Genomic DNA, 16,075 nt, shown 5'->3' with positions numbered 1-16,075 from the left:
TGGCTCAACAAAGGTGGCAATATTGGACGGGAGGATTAGAAGGTATTCATTGTTATAGTTCCTTTCTGCTAGGATAGGGAACATCTGCTCACAGTAGCGATTGGGAAATCGCGCAGCGTCCTTTGCTGGAAAGGCTTTCTCCTTTTCGTCAACCTTTATTATTCTCTTAACTCTTTTTGTTGAGGGCTTGACTGTGGTAGAAGAAGGCTCTGCCACTAATGCTCTTTTAGTTCCTCTTCTTGCTAGTGGTTTGGAAGTAGCTTTCTCCTTTCCTTTCTTGGTGGCCATCCTGAAAGAAGGGAAGAGAAAGGAAATTAAATGCAAAGAGATAGAGCAAAGAAGAGGGTAGTGTAAGTGATAATCAATGCACAATAAGGATAAATGGCAGTAACACATGGTCCGGATTACATGTGAAAAACTCATCAATGGAAATATAGCAAGTGCATGTAGGACAATGGAATGCGAGAGGTTTATTGGCATGCAGGCAAAGGCATGGGTAGCATATATAAAACATTCAATGTCCAAATTAGATTACCATTTGTAACAAACTAGCCATCACGTTTGTATTGGCAATTAAATTTAATTAATAAAATATGAAAGGAAATTTGTGAAAAGCAAGCATTGCATATTAGAGTAGAATAATGTGAATAAGTGCATAATGCCATATGGGCTTTTTCACAAACACATAGCATGCATGTAGAATAAGCTCTTGAAAGTATGAATTTGAACATGCAAGCATTCCCTTAAAAAGTAATATATATGATTGTGAAACAAATTTACAACAAACCATAAGCATATAATGATAAATAATGACTCACATAAATAGATAACACCAAGTAAAAAGGAAAAGAAAAGAAAAGAAAATAAAAATAATGAAGAAAAGAAAAAAAGATAGCATATGAAAATAAGAAGAATAGTAGAAAAGTGGGAAAGAAGAAAAGAAAACCTTGTTAATGGGGGTGAGAGAGATAGAGAATGAAAGGTGAGATAGAAAGGGGAAGGGAGAAAGAAGAAAGAAGGAGGGAAAAGAAAAATTATGATTTGGGAGATAGGAAGATAAGATAATTTGGCAACTTAGGTTGAGCTGTGCAGCGCATGCGACGCGGCCGCGGAGGGCACGCGCTCGCATGAGTGTGCTTCAGGTAGGGCGACGCGATCGCGTCGGTCATGCGGTCGCGTGACCTATGTTGCGCTATTGGCGCGAGTGCAGCCTCGCTCCAGCACAACTCTCTGTTCAATTTATGTTAATTGCCAAAATCGGGTGACGCGATCGCGTGGGTCACACGATCGCATGAGTGTGTATTATAAAATGAACGAAACGGCCGCGTCACGGACGCGATCGCGTGACAAGGATTGTGCTTCCAGCACAAATCCAGCATCACTCTCGCACAGAATGTGACTGTGCACCCTTTTACGTCGAAAACTCAGGGCATGCGGCCGCATGGGGCACGCGACCACGTGGGAGGCCATGATTTCCATGCGACGCGGTCGCATCAGCGACGCGGTCGCGTGAGGTAATTTGTGCCATTGGCACACCTCCAGCACGGCTCCTGCATAACTTTCTATTCATTTTTATTTTTCTTTACTCTCCCTGCCACGTAGACGCGTCGCTGATGCGACCGCGTCGCGCGGCGAAATTTTTTTTTTTTAAATAAGGACATGTAAGTGTAAAAACATGAAAGTATTAATAAAGAGAAGAGTCATTGAAGAAGAAAAAACTAAAAGTGAAGAAAAGAACGATCATATCGCGGTGGGTTGTCTCCCACCAAGCACTTTGCTTTAACGTCCGTAAGTTGGACGCTTCATTAGCTCAATCTGCTGCTATGTGTAAAACCCGGTCTAACTGAAATTAATTAAATAATGAGTTAAGTAGGAGCAAATATAGTTGAAAGATTTGGCGATTGGAATTTGATGATTTAAATATGATACAGCTTCAGGCGGTGTCCATTGACCTTAATAAGTTCAGAGCTTGAAGGATGGCTTAGGTGATAAACTCCGTACGGTTCAGCCTTCTCTACTCTGTATGGACCTTCCTATTTTGATCTTAACTTACTGGGCATTAGCCTTAGTCTAGATTTGTAAAGGAGAACAAAATCTCCAGGTTGAAACTCTTTCTTCTTGATGTTTTGATCATGCACAACTTTCATTCTTTCCTTGCAAATTCTGGAATTCTCATAAGCTTCTAGGCGAAGGTTCTCCAGTTCCTGCAGTTGCAACTTCCTTTCAGCTCCAGCATTCTCAATTCCCATGTTGCACTCTTTAACTGCCCAGAAGGCTCTGTGTTCGATTTCAACTGGGAGATGGCAAGCTTTTCCATAAACCAAGCGAAAGGGACTCATCCCAATGAGTGTCTTGTATGCGGTTCTATACGCTCACAGTGTATCTTGTAGCCTGGTGCTCCAGTCTTTCCTGTGAGGCTTTACTATCTTTTGCAAGATACGCTTAATTTCTCTGTTCGACACCTCAGCTTGCCCATTAGTTTGAGGATGGTAAGCTGTTGCAACTTTATGGATTATCCCATGCTTCTTTATCAATCCTGTTAGTCTCCTGTTACAAAAATGGGTGCCTTGATCGCTCATGATCGCTCGTGGTGATCCAAAATGGCATATAATATGGTTTCTCACAAAGGAAACAACAGTGTTAGCATCATCAGTGCGGGTAGGATTTGCTTCCACCCATTTGGAAACATAATCTACAGCTAATAGTATATAAAAATATCCACTAGAATTTGGAAATGGACCCATGAAGTCAATGGCCCATACATCAAAAATTTCACAGAAAAGCATATATTGTTGAGGCATCTCATCCCTTCTGGATATATTACCAAATTTCTGGCATGGGGGACAAGATTTACAAAACTCAGCAGCATCTCTAAAAAGAGTAGGCCACCAGAATCCACAGTCTAAGATCTTTCTAACTATTATTTGAGGGCCAAAATGTCCTCCACTCTCAGATGAGTGACAGGCCTCTAAAATAGACTAGAATTCTAATTGAGGCACACAACGTCTAATTATCTGGTCAGCATCACATCTCCATAAATATGGGTCATCCCATATTTAATATTTAGACTCGCTTTTCAGCTTGTCTCTTTGATGTTTAGAGAAATGTGGAGGGAATGTAAGGCTAACTAAATAATTAGCAACAGGTGCATACCAAGGGACTACCTCAGATACTGCTTGCAGGTTATCAAAAGGAAAATTATCATCTATAGGAGTAGAATCATCCTTTATATGTTCAAGGTGACTCAAGTGGTTTGCTACTAAATTCTGATTACAACTCCTATCCTTTATTTCTAAATTAAATTCTTGTAACAGCAGTATCCAACGGATAAGTCTTGGTTTGGACTCCTTTTTTAGCTAATAGATACTTTAGAGCTGCATGGTCCGAATACACTACTACTTTGGTACCAAGTAAATAGGCCCGAAATTTATCCAGAGCAAAAACAATAGCAAGAAGTTCTTTTTCAGTAGTAGTATAATTGGACTGGGCAGTGTCTAAAGTCTTAGACGCATAGGTAATAACAAAAGGATCCTTACCTTCACGCTGAGCCAGTGCTGCTCCTACTGCATGGTTGGAAGCATCGCACATGATTTCAAACGGCTGGCTCCAGTTGGGTCCTCTCACGATTGGGGCTTGAGTTAGAGCAGTCTTCAGCGTATCAAATGCTTGTTTGCAATCCTCACTGAACTCGAACTCAATGTCCTTCTGCAGTAATCTGGATAAGGGAAGTGCCACCTTACTAAAGTCTTTAATAAATCTCCGGTAGAAACCTGCATGGCCAAGGAACGAACGGACTTCCCTCACAGAAGAGGGGTAAGGTAGACTAGAAATAACATTCACCTTTGCTGGGTCTACCGAAATGCCAGTATTAGATACCACATGTCCTAATACAATCCCTTGTTTTACCATAAAATGGCATTTTTCGAAATTCAATACAAGGTTCGTATTAATACATCTATCTAATACTCTCGATAATCCATCTAAGCAAAGGGTAAAAGAATCACCATAAACGCTAAAATCGTCCATAAAAATTTCCATTCAGTCCTCAGTAAGATCAGAGAAAAGACTCATCATGCACCTTCGGAAAGTAGCTGGTGCATTGCACAAGCCAAAGGGCATTCTCTTATAAGCATAAGTCCCAAAAGGACATGTAAAAGTAGTATTTTCCTGATCCTCAGGAGCTATATGAATCTAGAAATAACCTGTGTGACCATCTAGAAAGCAATAATGTGATTACCTGACAGGCGATCCAGCATTTGATCAATGAATGGAAGTGGGTAGTGATCCTTACGGATAGCTTGGTTGAGACGCCTGTAATCAATGCAGACTCTCCAAGCATTCTAAACTCTAGTTGCTATGAGCTCTCCATGCTCATTCTTCACTGTAGTGACTCCAGACATCTTGGGTACCACTTGTACTGGGCTTACCCATTCACTGTCTGAAATGGGATATATGATACCGACCTCCAATAGTCTGGTCACTTCCTTTCTGATAACTTCCAAGATGGTGGGATTCAATCTTCTTTGGGGTTGACGGACAGGTCTTGCTCCCTCTTCTAAAAATATTCTGTGCTCGCATACTTGAGGATTGATTCCCACTATGTCTGCCAAGCTCCACCCGATTGCCTTCTTATGCTTCCTCAGTACATCAAATAGCTGCTCTTCTTGTTGAGAAGTCAGTTCTCTTGCAATAATAACCGGAAGCTTCTGCTCATCCTCAAGATAGGCATATTTGAGGTGTGGAGGGAGAGGTTTCAATTCTAACTTTTGATCATGGGCAGGCTCTGGATTATCTGGAGCTTGTGAAAATAGAAAAGTGTCCTCACTGTCAGTTAAGAGGGTCCCCACACTTGGACCTTGTCCAGTGTGCCTCTCTTAAAACTCTTCTTTTTGAATTTCAGCCACACTTTCATCTATGACATCACACTGGAAGATAGAACGATCTTCTGGGGGATTGTCAATGACTCCATTCAGATTGAAGATCACTATGCGGCCATCTATTTCAAAGGAGTATGTTCCTGAAAAAGCATCCAACTTGAATTTTGATGTCTTCAAGAATGGTCTTCCAAGTAAGATCGATGATGGCTTATCTGAATCATTATGGGGCATCTCCAAGATATAAAAATCAGTGGGAAATGTAAGCCCTTTAATGTTCACCAGAACATCTTCAGCAACTCCAGCCACTGTAATAATGCTTTTATCTGCTAACACAAAATGAGCTGCCGACCTTTTTAAGGGAGGGAGCCTCAAAACATCATATATGGACAAAGGCATTATACTGACACATGCTCCTAAATCATACATGCAATCATAAATTACTACACCACCAATAGTACAACTAACTATGCAAGGACCTGGATCACTGCATTTTTCAGGTAATCCTCCCATTAAAGTAGATATAGAACTACCTAAAGGAATAGTTTCTAATTCATTAATTTTGTCTTTATGGATACATAAGTCTTTTAGAAACTTTGCGTATTTAGGTACTTGCTGAATAACATAAAAAAGGGGAACAGTTACCTCGACCTTTTTGAAGATTTAGGATCAGGTTCCAGCTACTTCCTGGCCTTCCTTGCAAGCTGTGGAAATGGAATGGGAATGGTGGTTCCTGTGGTGCCTGCGCTTTTTGGTACTTCCTCTTGTGGTTGAGCTATCTCTTCTTCAGCTATGTCCTGAATATCCTCTTCCTCTTCAACATCTTCAATTTCCACCACCTCTTCAGCTGAGGCGTATTCCGGTGAGCTTGGTTCCTCCTGATTTCTCTCCTGCAGTGTAGTTCCAAACCTCAGGATGATGGCATTAATGCCTCCCTTTGGATTGGGTAATGGTTGAGAGGGAATTCCAGTGGTGCTTGAAGGTTGGTTACTGGAATTTGGTGCTGAGCCAAGCTGTGTCATAAAAGCTTGCAGAGTAGAGGTGAGACCATTCAGACTGGCGTTAATACTGTTCACGATGGTACTTTCCATGGCCAGTTGTCTCTTCTCAAAAGCTTGTAATAAATCTTCATTAGAAGATACAGAAGAATGAGTAAATTGAGAGGTCTGCTGCTGATTGTTCGGTGGTCCTTGGTTTTGCCTCAGGTGAGGTGCTCTGTAAGGTTGATTTTGCTGCCTGTTATTGTTATTATTCCACCTCTGATTTCCCTAATTATCTCTGCCTCCTCTGTTATTGTTGTCCCTCCAATTCTAGTTTGAATTGTCCTTCCATCCATGGTTATTATTTCCACTTTGATTGTACCCTTGGTTGGGGCGGTCATAGAAGTTGTGAGTGGATGCCACCATGTTATCTTCTTGTTGGAGCTGTAGGCATTCATCAGTGTAATGGCTGTAATCAGCACAGATTCCACAAATTCTTTGTGGGACTAGCTGTTGGTTTTGCTGCGGTTGAGGAGGCCGAGCTTGTTGATTCAACTGCATTTGCTTTAGCAAGTTGGTAATTTCATATATGCTTTGAGTTAGAGCAACAGTCTCTCTGCTAGAGGATACTTCTGCAACGGCTTTTGAACGGCCTTGCTTCTGTCTGTGGTTCCTAGTAGATTCAGCTAAATCACTGATCAATTGCCAAGCTTCATCAGTGGTCTTGTACTTCTTCACAGACCCATTGCTGGCACTTTCAAATGTGGTCTTATCTTGGGGCCTCATGCCTTGTGTGATATAGCTGAGTAGCACGATCTTGTCAATCATGTGGTGGGGGCATGCTTCCAGAAGGTTATTGAAGCGCTCCCAGTATTCAAAAAGAGTCTCATTGTCATCCTCAACAATGGTAGAGATATCCTTCCTCAGTTTATCAGTAACTTCAGATGGAAAGAATTTCTCCAGAAACTCCTTTCTGAGTGTATCCCAGTTGGATACATTTGCTAGAGGTTGAGTGTAGTACCACTCTCTTACTTTTCCTTCAAGAGAAAACGGAAAAGCTTTCAGCAGAATTGCAGTTTCATCAGTGCCATCACGCCTGACAGTAGAAATGGCTGCCTGGAAGTCTCTCAAGTGCTTGATAGGCTCTTGAGCAGGTAGGCCATGAAACTTGGGCATTAAATTTAGCAGTGCGGTCTTTATTTCAAAATCTGTAGCTACCGCTGGATGATGCGCCTGAAACGGTTGCATTGTAAAATCAGGGGCTCCTTCCTCCTGGATGGTAACTCTCCTAGCTGCCATGTTTTCTGCACGCAAAACAACCGAATCAGTAGAACGGGGGCTGGTTTCTTCCTCAGACTCACTTTCAAATCCGCCCTCAGAGCGGATTAACCTGCGCTGTTCTTGCCTTATTCGTGAAATTGTTCTTTCAATTTTAGGATCGAATATTAGCAAGCGCGGATCAGGAAGTGAACGTGTCATTTGACGGAAGAAACATGCAGCTCATAGTAGCAAAATTAAACAAAAATGCAAATAAAAAAATTCTAATTAATAAAATTTGCACTCTATTGCAACTCCCCGGCAACGGCACCAAAAATTAATTGGAAGCAGAAGCTGGTGAATTAAAAATTATTAAAATGATTATGTTGCAAGTATAGTTCTTAATTCACCAAAAATCTGCCTATCAATTTAGAAATATGTCACAGAGAGTTTAAATTAAAATTACTGGGAGTTTTAAGTCCCAGGTCGTCTCGCAACGAGTTGCAGAGAAGTGTGCTATCTTATTAATCATATGTTCAAGAAGTTGAGTTGAGTAAATTGGGATTTAAATTGACGGAAATTAAATAATATGAATAAAAGCCTTGACTGGGAATTGATTGGTTGGGATCTCTATCATTGATGGAGTGATTTTTAAGATTAATTTATAATTAATGGTTGCTCTGTCTGGTTATCCTTTACTGGATCTGTTCACAAGTTACAACCCACTTAGTTCAAAGGGATTGGCATCGGTGACAGGATGGTAATTCAACAGTTAACCCAATTACAAATTTTCTTTCAATCCTTCCAACTCAAGAGTTCCTTTTTAATCAATTCCTCATCAAGTAATGAAACTACTCACGCATTGTAAATAATAAATCCATAAAACATGAAAGGGAATAAAAAAAAACATAGTTATTGAAATTGAAATTGAATGAAAAAAAATAATCCTTGCATTAAATAATCATAAAAGTATCTGAATGATAAAATTGAACAAAAACAAGGAACATGGAAGAATAGAACCAAGTTAAGAAGACAAACTAGACTGATGAAGTCTTGATGAGGAAATAACTCTTCTCAATGTTCCAATGCTAAGATCATTAAAGATTAAAAATTAAAAACTAGAGAGAAAAACCTAAGAGAGAAAACTAGATCTCCAAACTACTGAATGAATGTCTTTGTTTCTGCATATTCACATTTGAGAGCGCTACCAAGTCTTTGGAGCCATTGTTAATGATCACAATTTCGTCCACCAAGTTTTTGGCGCCGTTGCCGGAGATTGTTCGAGTATGAACAACTGACGGTTCATCTTGTTGCTCAGATCAGGTAATTTTTTTTTGTTATAATTTCAAACAATTTTTCAAAAAATCTTTTAAAAATTTTTTTCTCTTTTTCGTTTTCCTAAAGAATATTTTCGAAAAAAATAATAATAATACAAAAAAATAATAAAATCATAAAAATAAAAAATATTTTGTGATTCTTGTTTGAGTCTAGTGTCAATTTTTAATTTTGTTGTCAATTATATGTTTTAAAAATTTCTTGCATTTTTTCAAAAATTCATGCATTCATAGTGTTCTTCATGATCTTCAAGTTGTTCTTGGTAAGTCTTCTTGTTTGATCTTGATGTTTTCTTGTTTTGTGTCTTTTATTGTTTTTCATGTGCATCTTTGCATTTATATTATCTAAGCATTAAAGATTTCTAAGTTTGGTGTCTTGCATGTTTTCTTTGCATAAAAAATTTTTCAAAAATATGTTTTTGATGTTCATCATAATCTTCATAGTGTTCTTGGTGTTCATCTTGACATTCATAGTATTCTTGCATGCATTATGTGTTTGATCCAAAATTTTCATGTTTTGGGTCATATTTGTGTTTTTCTCTCTCATAATTAAAAAATTCAAAAAAAATATCTTTTCCTTTTTTTCTCTCAAAAATTCGAAATTTTGGGTTGACTTGGTCAAAATTTTTTAAAATAAGTTGTTTTCTTATTAGTCAAGTCAAAATTTCAAATTTTAAAAATCTTATCTTTTCAAAACTTTTTCAAAAATCAAATCTTTTTTATTTTTTTATTTATTTTTGAAAATTTTAAAAATATTTTTCAAAAATATTTTTCTTAATTTTATCTTTATTTTCGAAAATTATGCTAACAATTAATGTGATTGATTCAAAAATTTGAAGTTTGTTATTTTCTTGTTAAGAAAGGTTCAATCTTTAAATTCTAGAATCATTTCTTTTAGTTTCTTGTTAGTCAAGTAATTAATTTTAATTTTAAAAATTAAATCTATCTTATCTTATCTTTTATATCATATCTTTTTCAAAATTTTATCTTCTTCAAAAATTTGATTTTAAAATATCTTTTCTAACTTCTTATCTTCTTATCTTTTCAAATTTGATTTTCAAATCTTTTTCAACTAACTATTTGACTTTTTGTTTGTTTCTTATCTTTTTTAAAACCACCTAACAACTTTTCTCTCTCTTATTTTCAAAAATACCTCCCTCTTTTTCAAAAAAAATTCTTTTTAATTAACTAATTGTTTTAAATTTTAATTTTAATTCTATCTCATCTTTAATTTTCGAAAATCATTAACTCCTTTTCAAAATTAATTTTCGAATTCTCTCTCTCATCTTCTTCTATTTATTTATTCATTTACTAATACTTCTCTTCACCTCTCTTCATCTCCAATCACTGCCTCTATCCTTACCCTTGTGTTTGGATTCTCCTTTCTTTATTCTTTTCTTCTTCGACTAATAATAAGGATCCTCTTTACTGTGACATAGAGGATTCCTCTTCTTTTCTTGTTCTCTTCTCTTTCATATGAGCAGGAAGAAGGAAAAAAACACTCTTGTTGAAGCTGATCCTGAACCTGAAAGGACTCTGAAGAGGAAACCAAGAGAAGCTAAATTACAACAATCCAGAGGCAACCTTTCTGAAATTTTTGAACAAGAGAAGGAGATGGCAGCCGATCCCAACAACAATAATGCAAGGAGGATGCTTGGTGATTTTACTAAACCCACGTCCAAGTTTGATGGAATAAGCATCTCAATTCCTGCCATTGGAGCAAACAATTTTGAGCTGAAACTTCAATTAGTTGCTCTAATGCAATAGAACTGCAAGTTTCATGGACTTCCATCTGAAGATCCTTACCAGTTTTTAACTGAGTTCTTGCAGATTTGTGAGACTATTAAGACGAATGGAGTAGATCCTGAAGTCTACGGGCTCATGCTTTTCCCTTTTACTGTAAGAGATAGAGCTAGAACATGGTTAGACTCACAACCTAAAGATTGCCTGGACTATTGGGATAAGCTGGTCACGGCCTTCTTGGATAAATTCTTTCCTCCTCAAAAGCTGAGCAAGCTTAGAGTGGATGTTCAGACCTTCAAGCAAAAAGATGGTGAATCCCTCTATGAAGCTTGGGAAAGATACAAGCAGATAACCAAAAAGTGTCCTTCTGACATGTTTTTAGAGTGGACCATATTAGATATATTCTATTATGGTCTATCTGAGTTTTCCAAGATGTCATTGGACCATTCTGCAGGTGGATCCATTCACCTAAAGAAAACGCCTGCAGAAGCTCTAGAACTTATTGACATGGTTGCAAATAACCAATTCATGTACACTTCTGAGAGGAATTCCGTGACTAATGAGATGCCTCAGAGGAAGGGAGCTCTTGAAATTGATGCTCTGAATGCCATATTGGCTTTGAACAAAGTGTTGACTCAGCAAGTCAACATGATCTCTCAAAGTCTGAATAGATGGCAAAATGCATCCAACAGTACTAAAGAGATAGCTTCTGAAGAAGCTTATGATCCTGAGAACCCTGCAATGGCAGAGGTTAATTACATGGGTGAACCTTATGGAAACACCTATAATTCATCATGGAGAAATCATCCAAACTTCTCATGGAAGGATCAACAAAAGCCTCAACAAGGCTTTAATAATGGTGGAAGAAACAGGCTCAGCAATAACAAGCCTTTTCCATCATCTTCTTAGCAACAGACAGAGAATTCTGAGTAGAGCCCCTCTAATTTAGCAAACTTAGTCTCTGATCTGTTAAAGGCCACTTTAAGTTTCATGAGTGAGACAAGATCCTCCGTTAGAAATTTGGAGGCACAAATGGGCCAGCTGAGTAAGAAAGTAACTGAAACTCCTCCTAGTACTCTCCCAAGCAATACTGAAGAAAATCCAAACAGAGAGTGCAAGGCCATTGACATAGTCAATATGGCCAGATGCAAGGAGGAGGAGGAGGACGCGAATCCCAATGAGAAAAATCTCATGGGACGTCTCTCAAGCAGGACGGAGTTCCCTATTGAGGATCCAAAGGAATCTTCGGCTCATCTAGAGACCATAGAAATTCCATTAAATCTCCTTCTTCCATTCATGATCTCTGAAGATTATTCTTCCTCTGAAGAGGATGAAGATGTAACTGGAGAGCAAGTTACTCAATATCTAGGAGCCATCATGAAGCTGAATGGCAAGTTATTTGGTAATGAGACTTGGGAAGGTGAACCTCCCTTGTTCATTAGTGAACTTGATACATAGGTTCAGCAAACTTTACCTCAAAAGAAACAAGATCCTGGGAAATTCTTAATACCCTGTACCATAGGCACCATGACCTTTGAAAAAGCTCTGTGTGACCTAGGGTCAGGCATAAATCTTATGCCAGTCTCTGTAATGGAGAAGCTGGGGATCATTGAGGTACAGCCTGCCTTATTCTTATTACAAATGGTAGACAAGTCAGTAAGACAAGCTTATAGATTGATAGAGGACGTGCTAGTGAAGTTTTAAGGCCTTTACATCCCTGCTGATTTCATAATCTTAGACACTAGGAAGGAGGAGGATGAATGCATCATCATTGGGAGACCTTTCCTGGCCACAGCAGAAGCTGTGATAAATGTTAACAGAGGAGAACTAGTCCTTCAATTGAATGGGGACTACCTTGTGTTTAATACCAAAGGGTGCTCTTCTATAAACATGGAAAAGAGGCACAGTAAGCTTCTCTCAGTACAGAGTCAAACAGAGCCCCCACAATCAAACTCTAAGTTTGGTGTTGGGAGGCCACAACCAAACTCTAAGTTTGGTGTTGAACCCCCATATCCAAACTCTAAGTTTGGTGTTGGGAGTCCACAACATTGACCTGGTCACCTTTGTGGCTCCAAGAGAGCCCACTGTCAAGCTAGTGACATTAAAAGAGCGCTTGTTGGGAAGCAACCTAATTTTTATTTATCTAATTTTATTTTTTATTTTACTGTTAGTTTGTGTTTTATTAGGTTCATGATCATGTGGAGTCACAAAAAAAATATTAAAATTAAAAACAGAATCAAAAAACAGCAGAAGAAAAATCATACCCTGGAGGAAGGACTTACTGGCGTTTAAACGCCAGTAAGGAGCATCTGGCTGGCGTTCAACGCTAGAACAGAGCATGGATCTGGCGTTGAACGCCAGAAACAAGTAATATCCCAGTGTTCAAATGCCAGGAATGCACCCTGAGGAGAGCTGGCACTGAACACCAGAAACAAGCATGGACCTGGCGTTCAACGCTAGAAACATGCTGCACATGGGCGTTGAACGCCCATAACATGCATCACTTTGGCGTTTAAACTCCAGAATTGCATGGAAAGGCATTTTACATGCCTAATTGGTGCAGGGATGTAAATCCTTGACACCTCAGGATCTGTGGACCCCACAGGATCATCTCAGGATCTGTGGACCCCACAGGATCCGCACCTTCCATATTCTCACCCTACTTCCTAATAATTCTCTCTTCCTCATAAACACTCTTCCCCAAAAAACCCTTCACCAATCACCTCAATCTCTTTTCCCAATTACCCCCTTCACCACTCACATCCATCCACTCTTCCCCATAAACCCCACCTACCTTCAAATTCAAATTTCTTTCCCACCCAAACCCACCCTAAATAGCCGAACCCACTCCCTCTCCCCTCCCTATATAAACCCCTCAATTCTCCTTCATTTTCACACAACACAACCCCCTCTTCTATACCTTAGCCGAATACACCTCTCCCCATCTCCTCTATATTTTCTTCTTCTTCTTCTTCTTCTTCTCTTCTTTCATCTCTTGCTCGAGGGCGAGCAATATTCTAAGTTTGGTGTGGTAAAAGCATAAGCTTTTTGTTTTTCCATTACCATTGATGGCACCTAAGGCCGGAGAAACCTCTAGAAAAGGGAAAGGGAAGACAAAAGCTTGCACCTCCGAGTCATGGGAGATGGAAATATTCATCTCCAAAGCCCATCAAGACCACTTCTATGATGTTTTGGCCAAGAAGAAGGTGATCCCCGTGGTCCCTTTCAAGCTCAAGAAAAATGAGTATCCGAAGATCCGACATGAGGTCCAAAGAAGAGGTTGGGAAGTTCTAACCAACCCCATCCAACAAGTCGGAATCTTAATGGTTCAAGAGTTATATGCCAATGCATGGATCACTAGGAACCATGATCAAAGTAAGAACCCGAACCCAAAGAATTATCTTACAATGATTCGGGGGAAATACTTAGATTTTAGTTCGGAAAATGTGAGGTTGGCGTTCAACTTGTCCATAATGCAAGGAGATGCACGCCCCTACACTAGAAGGGTCAACTTTAATCAAAGTTTGGACTAAGTCCTTATGGACATATGTGTGGAAGGAGCTCAATGGAAAAGAGACTCCAAAGGCAAGTTGGTTCAACTAAGAAGACTGGACCTCAAGCCTGTGGCTAGAGGATGGTTGGAATTCATCCAACGCTCCATCATCCCTACTAGCAACTGATCCGAAGTTACTGTGGATCGGGCCATCATGATTCATAGCATCATGAATGGAGAGGAAGTAGAAGTTCATGAAGTCATCTCCCATGAATTCTACAAAATAGCCGGTAAGCCCTCTACTTTGGCAAGGCTAGCTTTTTCTCATCTTATTTGCCACCTATGTTACTCAGGTGGAGTCATCATAGAAGGAGACATCCTCATTGAGGAGGACAAGCCCATCACTAAGAAAAGGATGGAGTAAATAAGAGAGCCCACTCATGGAACCCAAGAGACGCATGAGGAAGCCCATCACCAAGAAATTCTGGAGATGCCTCAAGGGATGCACTTTCCTCCCAACAACTATTGGCAACAACTTAACACTTCCTTAGAAGATTTGAGTTACAATGTGGATCAATTAAGGGTGGAACATCAAAAGCTCATTCGCCATGAAATTAGAGAAGATCAAAGTGCAATGAAGGAGGAGCAACAAAGGCAAGGAAGGGACATAGAAGAGCTTAAGGACATCGTTGGTCCTTCAAGAAGAAGACGCCACTAAGGTGGATTCATTCCTTGTTCTTGTTTTTTCTGTTTTTCATTTTTATCTATGTCTTGTGTCTTCATTACATGATCATTAGTATTTAGTAACTATGTCTTAAGGCTATGAATAATTCCATAAATCCTTCACTTCTCTTAAATGAAAAATGTTTTTAATTCAAAAGAACAAGAAGTACATAAATTTCGAAAATTGTCTTTGTATGTATTTTAATTATATTGATGTGGTGACAATACTTTTTGTTTTCTGAATGAATGCTTAAATAGTGCATATTTTTTATCTTGTTTATGAATGTTAAAATTGTTGGCTCTTGAAAGAATGATGAACAAAGAGAATGTTATTGAGAATCTGAAAAATCATGAAATTGATTTTTGAAGTAAGAAAAAGCAGTGAAAATGCAAAAGCTTGCAAAAAAAAAAGAAAAATTTTGGCGAGAAAAAAAAACTAGAAAGAAAAAGAAAAAGCAAGCAGAAAAAGCCAATAGCCCTTAAAACCAAAACGCAAGGGTAAAAAAGATCCAAGGCTTTGAGCATCAATGGATAGGAGGGCCCAAGGAAATAAAATCCAGGCCTAAGCGGCTAAATCAAGCTGTCCCTAACCATGTGCTTGTGGCATGCAGGTCCAAGTGAAAAGCTTGAGACTGAGTGGTTAAAGTCGTGATCCAAAGCAAAAAGAGTGTGCTTAAGAGCTCTGGACACCTCTAATTGGGGACTTTAGCAAAGCTGAGTCACAATCTGAAAAGGTTCACCCAGTCATGTGTCTGTGGCATTTATGTATCCGGTGGTAATACTGGAAAACAAAATGCTTAGGGCCACGGCCAAGACTCATAAAAGTAGCTGTGTTCAAGAATTTTGGGGACAAGCAACAATTTAAGTTTGGTGTTGTGATGAGTGGATAATTTATATGCTTTTTGGCATTGTTTTTAGGTAGTTTTTAGTATGATCTAGTTACTTTTAGGGATGTTTTCATTAGTTTTTATGCTAAATTCACATTTCTAGACTTTACTATGAGTTTGTGTATTTTTCTATGATTTCAGGTATTTTCTGGCTGAAATTGAGAGACCTGAGCAAAACTCTGATAAGAGGCTGACAAAGGATTGCTGATGTTGTTGGAATCTGACCTCCCTGCACTCGAAATGGATTTTCTGGAGCTACATAACTCCAAATGGCACGCTCTTAACGGCGTTGGAAAGTAGACATTCAAAGCTTTCCAGAAATATATAATAGTCCATACTTTATTCGTGATTAGATGACGTAAACTGGCACTCAATGCCAGTTCCATGCTGCATTCTTGAGTCAAATGCCAGAAACACATCACGAACCAGAGTTAAACGCCCAAAACACGTTACAACTTGGCGTTCAACTCCAAGAGAAGCCTCAGCTCGTGGATAGATCAAGCTCAGCCCAAGCACACACCAAGTGGGCCCCGGAAGTGGATTTATGCATCAATTACTTACTTTTGTAAACCCTAGTAGCTAGTTTAGTATAAATAGAACTTTTTACTAGTGTATTAGACATCTTTGACTATCTAGTCTTTTGACCACGTTTGGGGGCTGGCCATTCGGCCATTCCTGGACCTTCATCACTTATGTATTTTCAACGGTGGAGTTTCTACACACCATAGATTAAGGGTGTGGAGCTCTGCTGTACCTCAAGTTTTAATGCAATTACTACTATTTT

General features: G+C 39.0%; 1 non-coding gene across 1 annotated transcript; it reads right to left on the bottom strand.

Moving 5' to 3' along the window:
• Positions 1–10,458: 10,458 nt before the first annotated feature.
• On the bottom strand, positions 10,459–10,562 carry LOC127742412 (small nucleolar RNA R71). The gene has a single exon (XR_008003638.1). It is a non-coding gene; the product is annotated as a small nucleolar RNA R71 (small nucleolar RNA).
• Positions 10,563–16,075: the final 5,513 nt, after the last annotated feature.

Source organism: Arachis duranensis, chromosome 1 (genome assembly GCF_000817695.3).
Source record: "Arachis duranensis cultivar V14167 chromosome 1, aradu.V14167.gnm2.J7QH, whole genome shotgun sequence".
In the NCBI taxonomy this organism is placed as follows: domain Eukaryota; kingdom Viridiplantae; phylum Streptophyta; class Magnoliopsida; order Fabales; family Fabaceae; genus Arachis; species Arachis duranensis.
The sequence above is the reverse complement of the archived record's forward strand: the minus strand, read 5'-3'. Positions and strand labels throughout refer to the sequence as shown.